A 15963-nucleotide genomic window follows, 5' to 3' on the forward strand; every position below is an offset into this window, starting at 1 on the left:
TGTTGACATCGAGAAAAATTGATAGCCACGCTATGAAAAGGCAAAAAAACTCCTTGACTCCCCTATGGATTTCAACCTTTGGAGGAAAATGGAGCTTGCCCTCTGAGATAATCGACGTGCTATGCTCGAACCCTCGGAGATAATTAATGCTTCGGGCTTGAAACCTTCAGAGACTTCGACACTCCTTGAGCCATTGAATTGTTAGTGTAGGTGCTCTAGACCCAATCAGATTGGGCATGTTGTACACTGACAATTGTAATCATGTTATTATTTGAATAAAGAGTTATTCAAATTCACAAGAAGTCATTCTATTAGTTTCTTGTTATTATTGTAATAACCGAATGAAACTAGATAGAAGTCCATATGATGTATACTGTGAATAATCTATAAAGATGTGAGATGATGCATCACAGTTTATAGACATCATTAAACGTCCCAAGTCATAGCAATGTCAAGAATGGACATTGACAATTGCGGTAAGACTTGTATGTGCTATGTTTTTGCTATGTGATAGCAATGGCGGTCTCACACCCATAGGCATGGGGATGCCTAGACAAGTACATAGGTGACCAATGTTGGAGAACGTGTCACTGGACATGACTCGCCATGAGAATCCATTTTGGTTATATGTTGATGAAATTCTCATACGAGATGGGTGTAACTAATCCTTGGACCTGAGGTTGTCACGGTCATCTCATAAGAAGACTGGTATGCTTTGACATCGTTTCGATGGGCCTAGACAAAGGCTGCACGTGGGCGATCGTTGGGTATATCATGAGGCTTATGGAGATGGGTGCATAGCCAAGATGGGACTCGTCTATCCCTTGATAGAGGATGATGTATCTAAGGCGCCTTCGGTGGATATTCACTTTAAATCCATGGCCATGGTGAAAGAAATCAATAAGGAGTTATTGATTCACTTTCTATTAAGTGAAGATATCCGAAAGACCGAAGAAAACTCATGTGATCATTATCAAGCAACACATCGCCATACTTGAGATCACATAAGATGCATTGACGAGAGGATCGTATTACACGGTAACCATGCTCGTGAAAGGTTATTTGCGGATTATGAATCCTTCTGAATAATTGGGTAGGCATGACGCCTTGCTAGAGGCCAATCTTGTCTTATGTGTTCGTACCGACACATTGCCAACATATTCGGAAGCCTAATGAGTCATACGCAATAGGCACGGTCCCTGGCTTAAACCAGGAGAGTGGACGTATGGTTAAGTGGGACACTTCGGCAAGAAGTTGTGCCGTCGTAGGTTCTCACGGAAAAAGAACAGATAGACGTAATGACGTCGATATGACGAGGAGTCATCGTAATGGAAAGAGTTTCCTAAAAATGGCATTTGATTAAATTAGGAAGGAGTTTCTAATTTAATGATTTTCTATTTGTTGGAGTGGCAAATAGGAAATAAAATATTTTTTGAGCTTAAGTTAATATTTGGACTAAATTAGATTTGGGCTAAATATTAAATTAAATATTATATTTGGACTAAATTGGATTTGGGCCAAATATTAAAATAAATATTATATTTGGACTAAATTAGATTTGGGCCAAATATTAAATATTATATTTGGACCAAATTAGATTTGGGCCAAATATTAAATAAAATATATTTGGGCTTGAATTAGATTTGGGCCATAATATTTTATTTAACCTATAAAAGAATTGGGCCATTTAATTATATTTCTAGTTGGACTAGAATAAGCCCACTTATGATTCTAATTAAATTAGAATTAATGGGCTAGCCCAATCCATTAGGGTTTTAGAAACCCTAGGATATTTCATTATAAATATCCTTTTATAGGTTGTCCATTATCGAGGTGATTTTTGGTGTCGTTTTTCAAGAGTTGAAAAACGCATTGCCGTTCACTCTTCCCCGTTTCTTTTGGCATCGATTTGAAACGTGGGTGTTCTTTTACCGTCCATACACAAGCCGCGCAAAGGAGAAGGAGCTAGCACTCCTATTCCGCTCTCCTTGCCAACGGACGCGTGCCGCGTTTCACGAGTTAGAGGCCGGACGCTTGGACGGCTCGAATCCGCGAACGACTCGATAATCTAAAGGTTAGATTTATTTATTTGTTTGTGAATGATTTGATTTCGACATTGATCCAATCGCCAGGATCGGGGTAAGGTTCAAAATTTTTGAACTACGCTGCTTGCCCCGTAGCGATCTTGCTTCACTTTCATGAAATTGAATGGCTCAAGGAGTGGAGGGGAAAATGATGAGGGAAAATGCCCTCAGGTTCATAATTACTCATATATCCTGAGAATACAACTAGTAATAGTGAAGACACGTGTTCGTCGAGGAGCTAATCTAAGGTCTTCATCTAGCCTAAGTCTAAGAGGAACACGTGGCAGATACATCTTAACAAACCGATTAGCCTTTTGTTCAACAAAAATTCCCCAAATTCCTCGGTCTTAATTATCATTCTGAAGATCATGGAGGTGGGGATTATCCCAAACTCCTTTAAAATGATTACCATATCCATATCATCAAGATCATGGCTCTGAAAAGGACGGGATCTGGATCCTGAAGCTCGAACAGGGAATTCTTATCTTGGCAAAGAGGATAAAAAGGAAGCAACCAAGATGAGTAAGGGATTCCTCTCTTCTTTGAATTTCAATTACATGCTTTAGCTTGAATAACTCTGTGAACTGACTTGAACATCTCAGTGATCACGGGAGAATGAGTCCTCGACTCTGTTTTACAAGTACTTGGTCCGAGACAGGAGAGGGTGATTGGCTCTACATCATTAGAATCAATGTGGCGATTTGAAAAATAGAATTATTATTGAAAGACAATAGTAAGATTGAAAGACAAATCTTATATGAATTGCCTCAAATGTTCAATTCTAAGTGTGTATAGACTGTGACTACATCTGAATTTATCCGGAGGGTACATCAAGAGAGAAGGTCACCCGCATCTGAAAATTAGTCGGGCAAAATTTGGACACCCTAAGTGATTAAAAAAAAATTCTTTTTCAATGGAAAGAATTTAGGTATTAAAAAATAATTATAAAAATTATTAATTAAGTAGGGATAAGGTAACTCTATCGTTATATATATAATTTATTTAATTTTATATTATAATTCATAAATTAAAAAAAAACCAAATCAAATTCTTATAAAACACATAAAAACGAAGGTGGTTTTTGGTTATTTAATCAACTAGAAAAATATAAAATATTATAGTTATTATTTTTTATTTTTTTTTTACTTGTACTAATAATAGATTCTTTTGTTAGTAGATGATTATTGTGAAGTTATTTAACATATGAATTGAATTTTTTAGAATAAAATGTATTGATCGTACGAAAGTACCCATGAGATACCTATTATCTTAAAGATATATAGATAAGAGTTAAACAAAATACCTTAAAAATAAGAGGACAAAAATTGAGGTATGGGTACGAGAGTGGATAGAAGGATTTTCTAATTGTGCCATCCTATTACCATTCCTATATCTTTTGTTCCCATATTTTTTATATTTGTACAAAATCTTAGGTACCAATACTCAAAAATATTGTAGCAGATCTCATCTTTTATACTTAGTCGATTACAAAGACTTGATATTATTATTTGGCACTCGTTTAAAATTTGTAGTTTCAACCCATGTTTATGTCGTAAAAATATGATTGGCCTAAAAAATAATAAATATTATTATTATTAGTTACAAAATTTTATATAATAATTCATGTCCGTCTAATTTTATCTCGCAAGTGGACGGATTGTGACAAGTAATATAATGATGAATAAAATGTCGTACCCACGAGAATTAATTTTTGACATTTACTCTAACTGATTTAACCTTAACCTAACACATACATTAACAAAGATTTCAACTATAATGAAAACTAATTTACTAAGAAAAGCTGCAAGTGGAACAATTTATTTGATTTAAAAACTCACAAGGATAAGGCACTAAGGTTTGTGAATCCACCGTTGGCCTTCTATGATTTAATTGTTCATTACTTGGATCTTGCTATTCCTTATCTTAGGTTGAAAATCGATGATCCAATTACAACCAAAAGCATTTCTCGATGGTCATTCAATTCTATGTATATATATAAGATTAATTATCTCTAGTCAACCTTCGAACATATAAACATGCATTCAATAACGGTGATTATCACAAAATGATTTCACAGGGTATAACGATATTTAAAGCAATTTGAATTTTCGCGCTGAATATTATTCATGCATATTTCAAAATATGAGATTAATATAAAAGATTTTTCATTTTAAAATAATTTTTTCATCAAATACTTTTTTTCATATACAAAAAAATATGATAGAACAAAATATCACCCAATAAACATTCAATTATTATTTTTTATTTCTTTTATTTATATGCGCATATATTAGGCAACCCTCTAGTTATTATGATTTTGAAGACATTAACCAATTATTTGGATAAACATTACACTCCCTATAACCTTGTTATTTGATTTGAATACTCTCTCAACTTGAAAATTTACTTAATTAGTCCCTAAATTTTTTAAAATTAACCCCAACACCCTTTTCATTATTAATAGCTTTAAGTAAATTGACCATCATCATTGAGCTTTTGGCACAAACACTCCTTAAATTTGGATCTTTTGCTTGAACGTGTTTTAAAATTTTATTTTATTTCTGAGTAAATCTTATCCTTTTTAAAAAAAATCAATCATCACTAATTTGATAAAAATTCAAAATTTAGAGGTGTCTGAACCAAAGAATCAAAATTGAAGAGATGTAGGATGAGTTCACTTAATTACGTTAGTTAGTGATGAAGGAGTGCCGTGGCTGATTTTTTTAAAAATTTAATAATTAATTAAGTTTAAAATTTTAAAAATATTTGAATGAAAAATAACCAAAATTTAATTCACTTCATTATTTATTAATTTATTATAATTTGGCCCAGACCGTCACATGTTTGCCCAACCGGATCCGAAGGGTAACCAGAGAACACGTGTCAGTACGATATGATATTTGCCTAGTACTAGGAGGATCCCATGATCACTTAATTGTCAGGATTTGAGAAAAAATAAAATAAAATAAAATCAAAGGAAATGTCAGATTATGCCATTATGCCTCTACTTTTTTTAATGGTGATTTTTGTTTAAAAATTAATGCAAGATGCGAATCTAATTTTATAATAGAAGAGAGAGAAAAGCTTGATAGGTAATATTTAAGTTTATTATTTGTTTGTGATAATTTTTTTTATTTTTTATTATATCAATATAAATATACACGATAAAGTATTAAATTTAAGAGTTTAAATATTATTTTTTATTTAATTTTTTAAAATTAATAATGTAACATCCTAAAATAAGAGAAAATAATTCTGAAATTTTTAAAAATCTTTCAAGTGAGTATGAAATAGTTCAGAAAATTAGAAATTAGTGTAATAAACTAAATCCACTAAAGAGAGTACCCTAGAACTCAGATACTCAGAAGAAAGAGATGATATTAACGAACATCTTGAGATAAGATTTACGACGCTGAAAGAAATTGAAATAGAGACGATTTTCAGTACATTTAAAATACAGGTTAAAAAATTGAATAATCGTAAGGGACTTCTAAAAAGCCAACAAAACTCTGAGAGGGCTTTGATTTTATGTAAAGATTAACCCTGAAGTGATTTTAACACAAAATGATAGTTCTGTGAGGACATTAGGGCAAAAACATACTTATCGAATAAATATTTAGTTATTAATTTTGAATTTTAAGTATCTCGATGATAATTAATTAAATGTTTGTGGGTATGATTGCAATTAGAGAAAATGCCCAACTCAGATGAATAAATTTGAGAATTAAATGAATAATTTTTTAAGATATTACATTACATATATATATATATATATGAGTAGCTTGGTGTCCACGCATATATGACAGTGGAGGCGCCTATAAATTGAGGGAGGGGTGGAAGGAGAAAGGGACGAAGAGAAGTGGAAAGGTTTGAGAGGAGGAGGTATGGGCTGCAATAGTGGGTTGCAGCCATGGCCATTGTAGTGGTTGGTGGTGGACGCGACTGAGGACGCGATGGCGGGCAGAGCTATTGGAGTCGGCGACAATGACTGGAGGTGGCCTTGAATGTCCGGATTCAGCCATAGTAGCAGACAGCGAACAGGGGCCGCGGTGGCAGCCTTGTGCAGCCGGCGAACGAGCTGAAGCGGCACGCGCGGAAGTAGCCGGAAGGGGCTCGGTGGATGGTGCATAGGAGGTGGTCGGTGGCTCGAGGCAGTAGGTTGCGTGGAAGAAGAAGACGGAGGGAAGCAAGAGAAGGAAGGAAAAAAAAAAAAGAAAAAGAAAGAAAGAAAATTTGGGAAAAAGGGAAAAAATGGTTTGAAATTTCTAGAAAAAGAGAGAAAATTTTGAAAATTATTTATGGGCTCAAGGTACATTCTAGAGGCTCAAAAATGCATTTTGGGCTATTAGATTGAGATTAAAGAGTCGTGGGCGTTTTACCGTTTTATGCTTCGACTTTGTTAAGGTATGAAAATTTAAATGTCTTCAATTATTTTCATTAGATTTGGTAACGTGGAAATGAGTCGAAGATTTGTTGAATAAATTAATGGCTCTAGAAATATTAAGAGAAATAGGAAGAAAATAGAATATTGAATTTCTTGAACGAATTTGATGGTCAGGGAATGTCGAAGCATTAAATAATATGATCATTAGAATTTGGCACTGATTTTGAGGTGAAAGCAGGAATTTTAAGGGGTCTTAAGGTTATCTAAGGTGAGTGTTCTTACCTAAAGGGTTATCTTCCAAAATAATACGCAAATGCTTCGTTTGTCATATTATCATGCGTTATGAAGCCTCATACATTTAAAAATGCATATATATGACGTGTTGCGATGCATATGTAGATTAATATTATTTCTTGGCACACATTACATGTGGAATGATGAAATCTCGGATGTTGTAAGTACATCCCGCCCTTGTAAGTAGAGTTGCAAAATGATGATTAGCATGAAAGGAAATGAAGGATGATGCATTTTGCATTTGACATGTCACACATGAGATTTTATTAAAGTGGGAATTTCTTTGGTTTCTCTTTGATTCATTTTATTTGCTGGCCAAAAGTACCAATCTGTTGACAGATGATGCTTAACTGTTGACCAATTGTGCATATCTGTGCAAACTGTCGACTGATGGTTCCCCATCTATCAACCATTAAATCAAAGGCCAAAATTAACTGTGATACTTGGCCAAAAATGTCGACCGATCAGCTCATATCTGTCGATCGCTTATGCCATTTTTGCCTATCTATCAACCGATCTAAGGATCAGTCGATAGGTTTAATCGGTCTTTAAAAGGGTCGGGCGACCACCCAATTTCATTTCATGCCTTAACTCTGTTTCGAAACTGCCTCATTTTCACTCGATTCCTTCTTTCAAACCGCCTATCTTCCCAAAATCTCTTCTTTCAATCATCAATCAAACCTTAGAAGATCACGATGACGTGCACAAAGAATCCGGAAAAGGAAAAGAGAAGGCCACATTGAGTCATCCTCCTCGTTCTCACCCACGACCTCAACTGTTTGAGAGTAACTGTCAAAACGAAAGGTACAATCAGAGATTCAAATATAGAGAGGTACTTCTTGGACGATATTTAGACAATGACTTCCTTGAAGTGATTAAGTTCCCTTACATTGCTACTTTCAAAGAATTAAGATGGTGGGATTTCCTAAGGGTCCATAGAGATGTTTTAGAAGATGTGATAAGGGTTTTTTTATGCAAATATGGATAATTTATTTAATGTCCAAAGATCTGATGTGTGGTTTAGGAAAAATATAGGCAAAACCCATTTTGAAGTTAACCAAAGTCTAGTTGAAAACCCATTTATTTAATGCCCTTTGGACACAAAATTTTGTTCAAGCGTGTAAAGAGGTCTATGAAGATGATTTTATCTCCACTCACATCAATGACACCACTAGGATGAGCCTAAATACTAGGATATTACATCTCATTTGTTGTCAAATGTTGATTCCTAGAAGTGGGAATTTTTTGAAAGTTACTAGACTTGACCTATGGTTAATGCAGTGCATTATGGCCAAAAGAAAACCAAATCTTTCACTTCTTCTTGTAAATCACATGATTAAGTCATTTAGAGGAAATAAGCAATCACTACCTTATGGAATGGCCTTAAGTGATCTTTTAGAAAAAGAAGTTAAAGGTCTCGAAGGTGCGAGAAAAGTTTATCTAAATCATGCACAACATATCAATAGTAATATAGCTCTGAGAATAGGTTTTGTTGCTCAAGAAGGAGGAAAATGGGTCCAAGGAAAAACAAGCAAAAAATGAAAAACCATCACTCCAGCTGGGTTATCTTCCATTCCTACTTCATCATCCACGACCCCCAACAACCTTCTTCATGGATTGGCGGAACTCAAGTCTGAGTTTTCTAGCTTTAGGGAGGAAGTTCAACATGAGTTGAGGAAGCTTTATCATCATCATGATGAACTCCTTGACCTTATCTCCTCTCGACTATCGGCCGCTCCATGATCATCTCATCCATCTACATCCAGTTCGTCATCATCTTCTGAGGACATCTAGATTTTTTTTTCTTATGTATCACACATTTTAAGATTCTTTTTGGTATATTTTTAAAAACCAATGCTTTTTTATTGAATGCTGGTTATGTCTTTGATGGATTATGTGTGGTTGTTTTCCCTTGTGATACATGGTTTCTTGTTATATATTTATGTTTGTGTACAATTTATATATGTGGATGATCTTACATTGATCTCAGATTTATCTGTATGTATATGACAATTTCAATGTGTAGCCGTATTTGGGATACACCCCAGATGTTGTTTTAGGGGGAGCTTAACTTAAATAATGTATGCTAAAGTTATATCTCATTTATCTCATGCAAAGAAAAATAGTCTCATTTTTCTCAAGATTTTTCTAATACTTTTTGACTCATGACAAAAAAGGAGAGAAATTATGAATGAAAAATAATTTTCAAAACCTAAATATGAGGTTTTGTCATTATCAAAAAAGGGGAGAATGATGAATCACATGATCGATTCTATGTTTAAATATGTGTTTTTAGTTTTGATGATGAAAAACATCTTTTGTTTTCTTTCTCAAATTCTTTATCGAAAAAAATTTGTCATCTATATAAACAATCGTTCTTGTAAAACTAGCCATCATGATCAAATCAATCTTTATACATAAAGTTATAAAAACTTATATTTAAAAAGATCGTATGAACCGTTAGTAAAATGGTTTCAAAATGAGGCAACTTTTTTTCAAAATATATAAGGTCATCTATTGACAGGTTAAAGTGCCTGTCGACCATTTTTAAATTTTTGGCCAAGCTGTCAACCGATTGCCCTTGGGCTTTCGACCAACAGAACGCTTGCTCAAGGTATGGCCTTTATCTGTCAACTGATGCTTATGCATTTGTCGACTGGCAGTATGCGTGTTTTGGAGAATGGCTTTCATCTATCGACCGATGATTATGCATCTATTGACTGATAGAATGCCAAGCCTTCTTGCCTTTGAAAATTGTAAGCCATCTATTGATGCTTATACATCTGTCGATCGATAGAATCCTTGCACAAAGACCTATCGACAGTTTCAAATGAATTGTCGACTGATATTTAAATTTATGCTAATCTATTGACCGATGCCTTGCATCTGTCAAGCATTGTTTTCGCAGGAACCCTAACGACTATTTTTGAAGTGCATTTAATGAGCGTCCAACAATCCCCAACGGTCAAATTTTTGGATGCTAGCTCCCACAACTATAAATGCTCATCCTAAAGAACATTTAAAGCTCTTAGATGATCCAACCACCAAGCTAGCAAGTGTCCAAGAGAAGTTATTGAGATTACATTCTTTTCTATCACTTATTCATTGTAAAGGCTTGTATCCTATTTATTGTTTATTTTCTTTCAAGCCTTATCTTTCATTAAGAGAACTTGTAACTAAGAGGTTAAACTCTTAGAACTCTTGTAACACCCCGCCTTACACGAGCTCGTCACTATAAGGCAATTCTAGGGAATATTTTTTTTTTCTTTCAAGTCCATCACGTGCGGTGTATCAAGAACGATCTTCACATGCAGAAAACATGCCCGACACATACGACGACCGGCATCCGCGGTGATTTCAAGAACAATCATCACATGCAGATAAAATCCTGAGAACCTCAGTCTGGCCCGGTTAACTAACAAGATCAATAATCTTAAAACTAAACGAGACATAGTACAACGCAGCGGATACATTAACATCAAAACCCGTGGTTCTTACATAGTATTTCCACAACAAAATATGTAATACAGACCACCAAATGATAACGACATTTTCATACAACTGTTCATACATAATCGAAATACATACTAAAGCCTCTAAAAAGATACAACGACTATCAAATTAAACACCGTTGGCCCTCAATCGGCCATGTCCTCGCCCTTGTAGCAGTCCCTGGTTGGAACGTAGAATGTTCCAGGGACATAACCCAGGTTAGATGATAAAACATCTAAGTGATGGCATGAAACAGTTTATTGAATGCATGAAAGACATACGAGCATGGCATATACAGACAACAACGATAACAAGACGTCTAACTTGAGAAATCTCCTTGACATACTCAATCTCCTGTGGAAAATTCATTCCACACACCATTGGAGTTGACCTTGTTGCGACATACTTAATTCTCGAGTGCCTTACTGTGTCACCCATTCACCTGGATTAACCTTGTCCCATTCTTAAGAAGACCCCATCCCATCCCCCAAGGACATAACCATGACACGAAAACCAATACCCCGATGATATGAAAATCACACGCCATGCACTGACTCTTTATAAGTAAAAATAGTTGATGCAATATATCACATGTTCAATATGCATACGATGCCACAAGTACATAAGTAAAATGCCTAGTATAAAATCCCAAGTTCTGGAGGGTATAATCGCTCACCGGAACCGGTTAAATCACATGCAACCTAAGCTTGAGAGGGTAAAACCACTCACCTGAACTCACTATACGCACACCGAGACACCTTCAAGACAAGGTAAGACTAGAATCAAACAACTCACCTTGAGCGTATTCAGATTGCCTCGATCCTCATGCATTACCTCGATTTGTGTGCCAAATCACAAACACTTGAACTTATACTCAACCTCGAGCCACGATACTTCCTAAATATCAAATTTAATTAAGGAAGCATCAAAATCCATTTTCCTCAACTTTTCCATAATTTCCTCTATTTTTCTCCCAATTTTCACCTCGATAATTTAAAAATAATTATCTCATCAAACATTTTCCCTAATTTTTCAACATGATAAATCCTAAAATAAATCAAGAGAAATAATGGAAAAAAATTACCAAAATAGGCCTTGTCACTCACCCTTACAAGCTTAGCGCGTGGGTGCGAGTGGAGTGTGGTGCGTGCAGCCACGCGCCACCTTCTTTCCTAAATTTTCAGCCGTCGGCAGATGCTCCGATGGAAGATCTGATCCCACCCCTTTGAAGCCCTTGAAGAGTTGATCCTAGGGGTGCCACTTTTCAAACGAAAGGACACCAGAAAGTGCCCCAAACGGGCTGTTACAGGTGCGGCAAAGGCGTTCACCTCGAGCTTTCCGACCAAGCTCAAACAACCACCAAACTTGCTCCAATCGATCCAAAATGCTCTAGAATCCGTCTCCTTGATTCAAGGATCAAAAGCCCCTTAACCATTCTCTTCAATTCACACCAAAATGCGGCCAATTTGTTGCCCAAAATTCGAAACCCTCGGCAAAAATCCGACAACTCCTTGGCCAATCACTGGCCAGAACTTGGCCCCCAAGCTAGCCCACGCCGTATAGCACCTCCCCTAGGCCCTACCGCGGCCATCCCATCGCCGGAGATAGCTCCACGTGCGGTGGAAGGCGGCGACTGAATTTGGCTTGTTGCCTTCACACCACCATTTTTTGATAAATTGCACTTTAGCCCCTAGTTTCTTTAATTGACATTTCTGCCTTTTTCCTTGAGCCCGCAAACTATCCAAATATACCACTAAGTCCCACAAGCTTGGTACTATTCATTTCATCCTCAAAATTCTTGAAAATTTACCTTTTTGACCTCTCTCGGGAAAATTTAAAAAATTACACTAAGGCCTGGCTGGTCGATTTGACCTTAAATCCATTTGTTTCAACCCGAAATCACTCAAGGGTTGTTTCATACACAAAATATAAGTCCTCAAGACACTCTATTGATTTTTCAGATATTCTCTACGTCGATTCGATTTTCTCAGCCCGGTCAATAGTTGTACCGAAAACTGTTCCCGATCCCATTTCTTTTAATGCTAAAAATCATAACTTGTATTACTCGTCAGTACTATTACATTTTTCTTAACTATCTCGGGTTTGGGGTACTCCCTCCAATCAATTTGATCTCTTAAAACTGCGATAGTGTACCCTAAAGCCTCATTATCTCAACAATTCCTTTTATAGCCTTCGTGAAATACCATTTGTAGCCTCAAAAGATTACCGGGTATTACAACTCTTTTTAATATTGTGTTCATGTGTTTCCAAGCTTGTTTAGCTTGAAGGACTATCTAGTTGACATGAGGTTGTAATTTCCTAGGCTTTGGACTAGAGGGCCTACTTGGTTAAGTAGGTGTTTTGTTTAGTGAATTGGTTTTAAAAATCGTTAGTGAGGAGCTAAAATAGTGGACTAGGCTTGGGTAAGCCGAACTACTATAAATCGTTGTGGTCTTGAGTGCTTGCATTATTTATTTTTCCTACCATCTATTCCTTACTTGTTTGTCATTTAAATTTTTCATTGGAAATCATTCTACATTGTTTAAGGTTTTTGAAAATCAACTTTTTAATATAACCAATTCACCCCCCTCTTGGTGTGTGCCCTAGAAGTTCATTTCTATTAGATTAAACTCTTAAGTACATATTTGTCAAAATATTATTACTAGATTAAAAGAGTATGTTATTCTACTAAGTTAAATGTCGCTTGATTAAGAATAACTTCTTAGTTAATTAATCTATTGAGTACAATTTTGTTCAAGAATAATTACTGGATTACAAGGATAAGTTACTCAACTAGAATATCTCTTAATCGATTAACTCTTTTGGCCACTCAATTAACAATACTTCATACTTATTCAGGTAATGTAAATGAGTGATCGATTAATCTTTTAAGTATCTTGACTATATTTGATTATAAAGGAAATTTAGTCGAATAAGATACTTGTTACTTGACTGAAATATCTCCTTACTTGATGGAAAAAGATTACTCGATTAAGTCTAGTTTGTTAGTTGATTAACTTTTCTAGATCTTGAAATTCTAACAAACCTTAATCGATTAATAATATATTTTACTTGAGTAATGTTTGAAAATTAGTTAAAACTGACATTCCCAAACATAATTACTATATTAAGATTGATTCTTACTTGTGTAAAATGTATGTTAATCGATTAAATTTGACATTTTACTCAATTAACATCCTATTTTCAATTTAAGCATATGCTTTGTAGAAAGCATCAAAGTTAAGGATTCAACAAAAAGCAAGGGAGGTTCTGTAAAAAATGTTGTCATTTTGACAAAGCATAAGCAACCTTTGTTCAGTTAAAATGACAACATTTTGACAATTTCAATTAGTTTGGTTCTTTGTCAAACAAATCGAACTAAACCAAACTAACCATAAAATATAACCAACCAAACCATCTACAAAACTACCTTATCTGAACTGACAATTTTAATAGATTCAATTTGGTTTAACATAACTTTTACACACCCTTACTCTTTTGTACTCTTATAGTAGCTGACCATCACTGGTTTATTCCCCCCCCATTCGCCAAGTCAACCAACCTTTAGTACCACACTAACATTTGAATATTAAAGTTAACTAAAGGTAACAATATTTAACAGATGAAACTGTTAGATAAATACTTATACAAAATATATGAAATCCACATATCATATAGAACACCAAAAGATCAAGGAAGAAGAATACCTCTGAAATCCATGACTAGTGATAAAAACCCAATTGAATAGCAAGCATAAATGCACAAACCTCAAGCCAAATCTTCCTCTTCTTTTCTTCTATCGTGCCTGAGCTGCTTCTTAATGGGTAGAAAATAGTGTGATAGATTTAATCAAGAGAATAGGGGATCCAGCCTTCTATTTATAATGCCAATAGAATTCTACCCATTATAAAACCCTGTTGGGCCTACACTTATTTCACAAATTAAAGATAAATGGGCTTAAACCCATAAAGGTGCACCAAGCCCAATATACCAGTTACAATCACATATAACCCATTGGGCCTCCAGACAATATTAAGCTATAGTCCAACTGATTTTTCTCAAAATAAGACCCAATTAATATTGCACACATAATAAAAAATTCTAACATTCTCCCACTTATGTAATATCGATTGGTGTCTTATTTATTTATTTTGAATTTGACTCTCCAGTTGGACAAAAAAATTTTAAAACTTGAGTGGCCACATTTGAAAACCATAGCTTAGCAGATAATCACCTTTAAACATGTCCCATTCAACTTAATTACCAAAATCAGATCATAGTCGTTGCAATGTATTTATTTTCATAAATTCGCACTATGGTCATAATCTTGGCAATTAAATCAACATGAACACAATATGATTTGAACAACAACCCTAACCTGGATCTTTGGTTAATGGATCAACAACCATAACTTGGATATTTATGTGCTTTACAACAATATCACCTTTCATGACCATATCTCTGATTGAAAGATACTTGATCTCTAAGTGTTTAGAACCACTAGAACTTTTATTGTTTTTAGTGAAGAAAATTGTTGCACTATTGTCACAATAAATTTTGATTGGCCTTGAGATGGAATTAATAACCAAAAGCCCAGAAATAAAGTTCTTCAACTACATAGCCTGTGATGCAGCTACATCAAGACACCCTGCAAAATCCCCATTTATATACCCAATCACCTCAAGGTGATCATCTTTTCTATACACAAGCATAAAATCCCTTGTTCAATCTCATAACTTTCTTTGCTAGCACCCAGGATTAGAAGAAAATCTTCCCAACACACTAACTGCAAAAGCAATATTGGGCCTAGTTCAAACTTGAGCATACATCAGGATTCTAACAACACAAGCGTAAGACATATTTTCCATCTACTATTGCTCCATTGCATTTTTGGGACAATTTTTCTTACTAGGCACCTCCTTAGCTTTGCAATTTTGCATATAAAAGCGATTGAGAACATGATCTATATATGATCTCTGAGAAAGTCCTAACAAATCTCGAATCATGTCCCTGTTAATTTCAATACCAAGAACAAAAGATGTTTCACTAAGATCTTTCATGTTAAAAGTATTGGAAAGCATTTGCTTAGTATCATGAAGTAGATTCAAATCATTACTCACAAGGAGAATATCATCAACATAAAGCACAAGAAGAACAAATTTGCTCCCATTGATCTTGAGATATATACATTGGTCTATCTTATTTTCAGCAAATCCAAAAGAAGTAATCACCTCATCAAACTTCAAATACCATTGTTGAGAAGTTTGCTTTAAACCATAAATAGATTTCTTTAACTTGCACATGAAATGTTCTTTGCCACTTTCTTTAAAGCCTTCAGGATGTTGCATATATACTTCTTCATGCAAGTGTCAATTTAAAAATGTTGTTTTAACATTCATCTGTTGAAGTTCAAGATCAAAGTGCGCCACTAGTGCCATAATAATTCTGAAGGAATCCTTCAAGGAGACTGGTGAAAAAGTTTCATTGTAATAAACTCCTTTTTTTTTTTGAGTAAAACCCTTAGCCACTAATCTCGACTTGTACCTTTCAACATTGCTTTTTAAATCTTTCTTAATCTTGAACACCCATTTGCAACTTATAGGCTTAACTCCTTTAGGCTATTCAAATAGTTTCCACACATCGTTGTGTGCCATAGATTTCATCTTATCATTCATGGCTTATAATGATTTACCAAAATAAGTACTTGAA

This window comes from Diospyros lotus, chromosome 4 (assembly GCF_014633365.1).
Source record: "Diospyros lotus cultivar Yz01 chromosome 4, ASM1463336v1, whole genome shotgun sequence".
NCBI lineage: Eukaryota > Viridiplantae > Streptophyta > Magnoliopsida > Ericales > Ebenaceae > Diospyros > Diospyros lotus.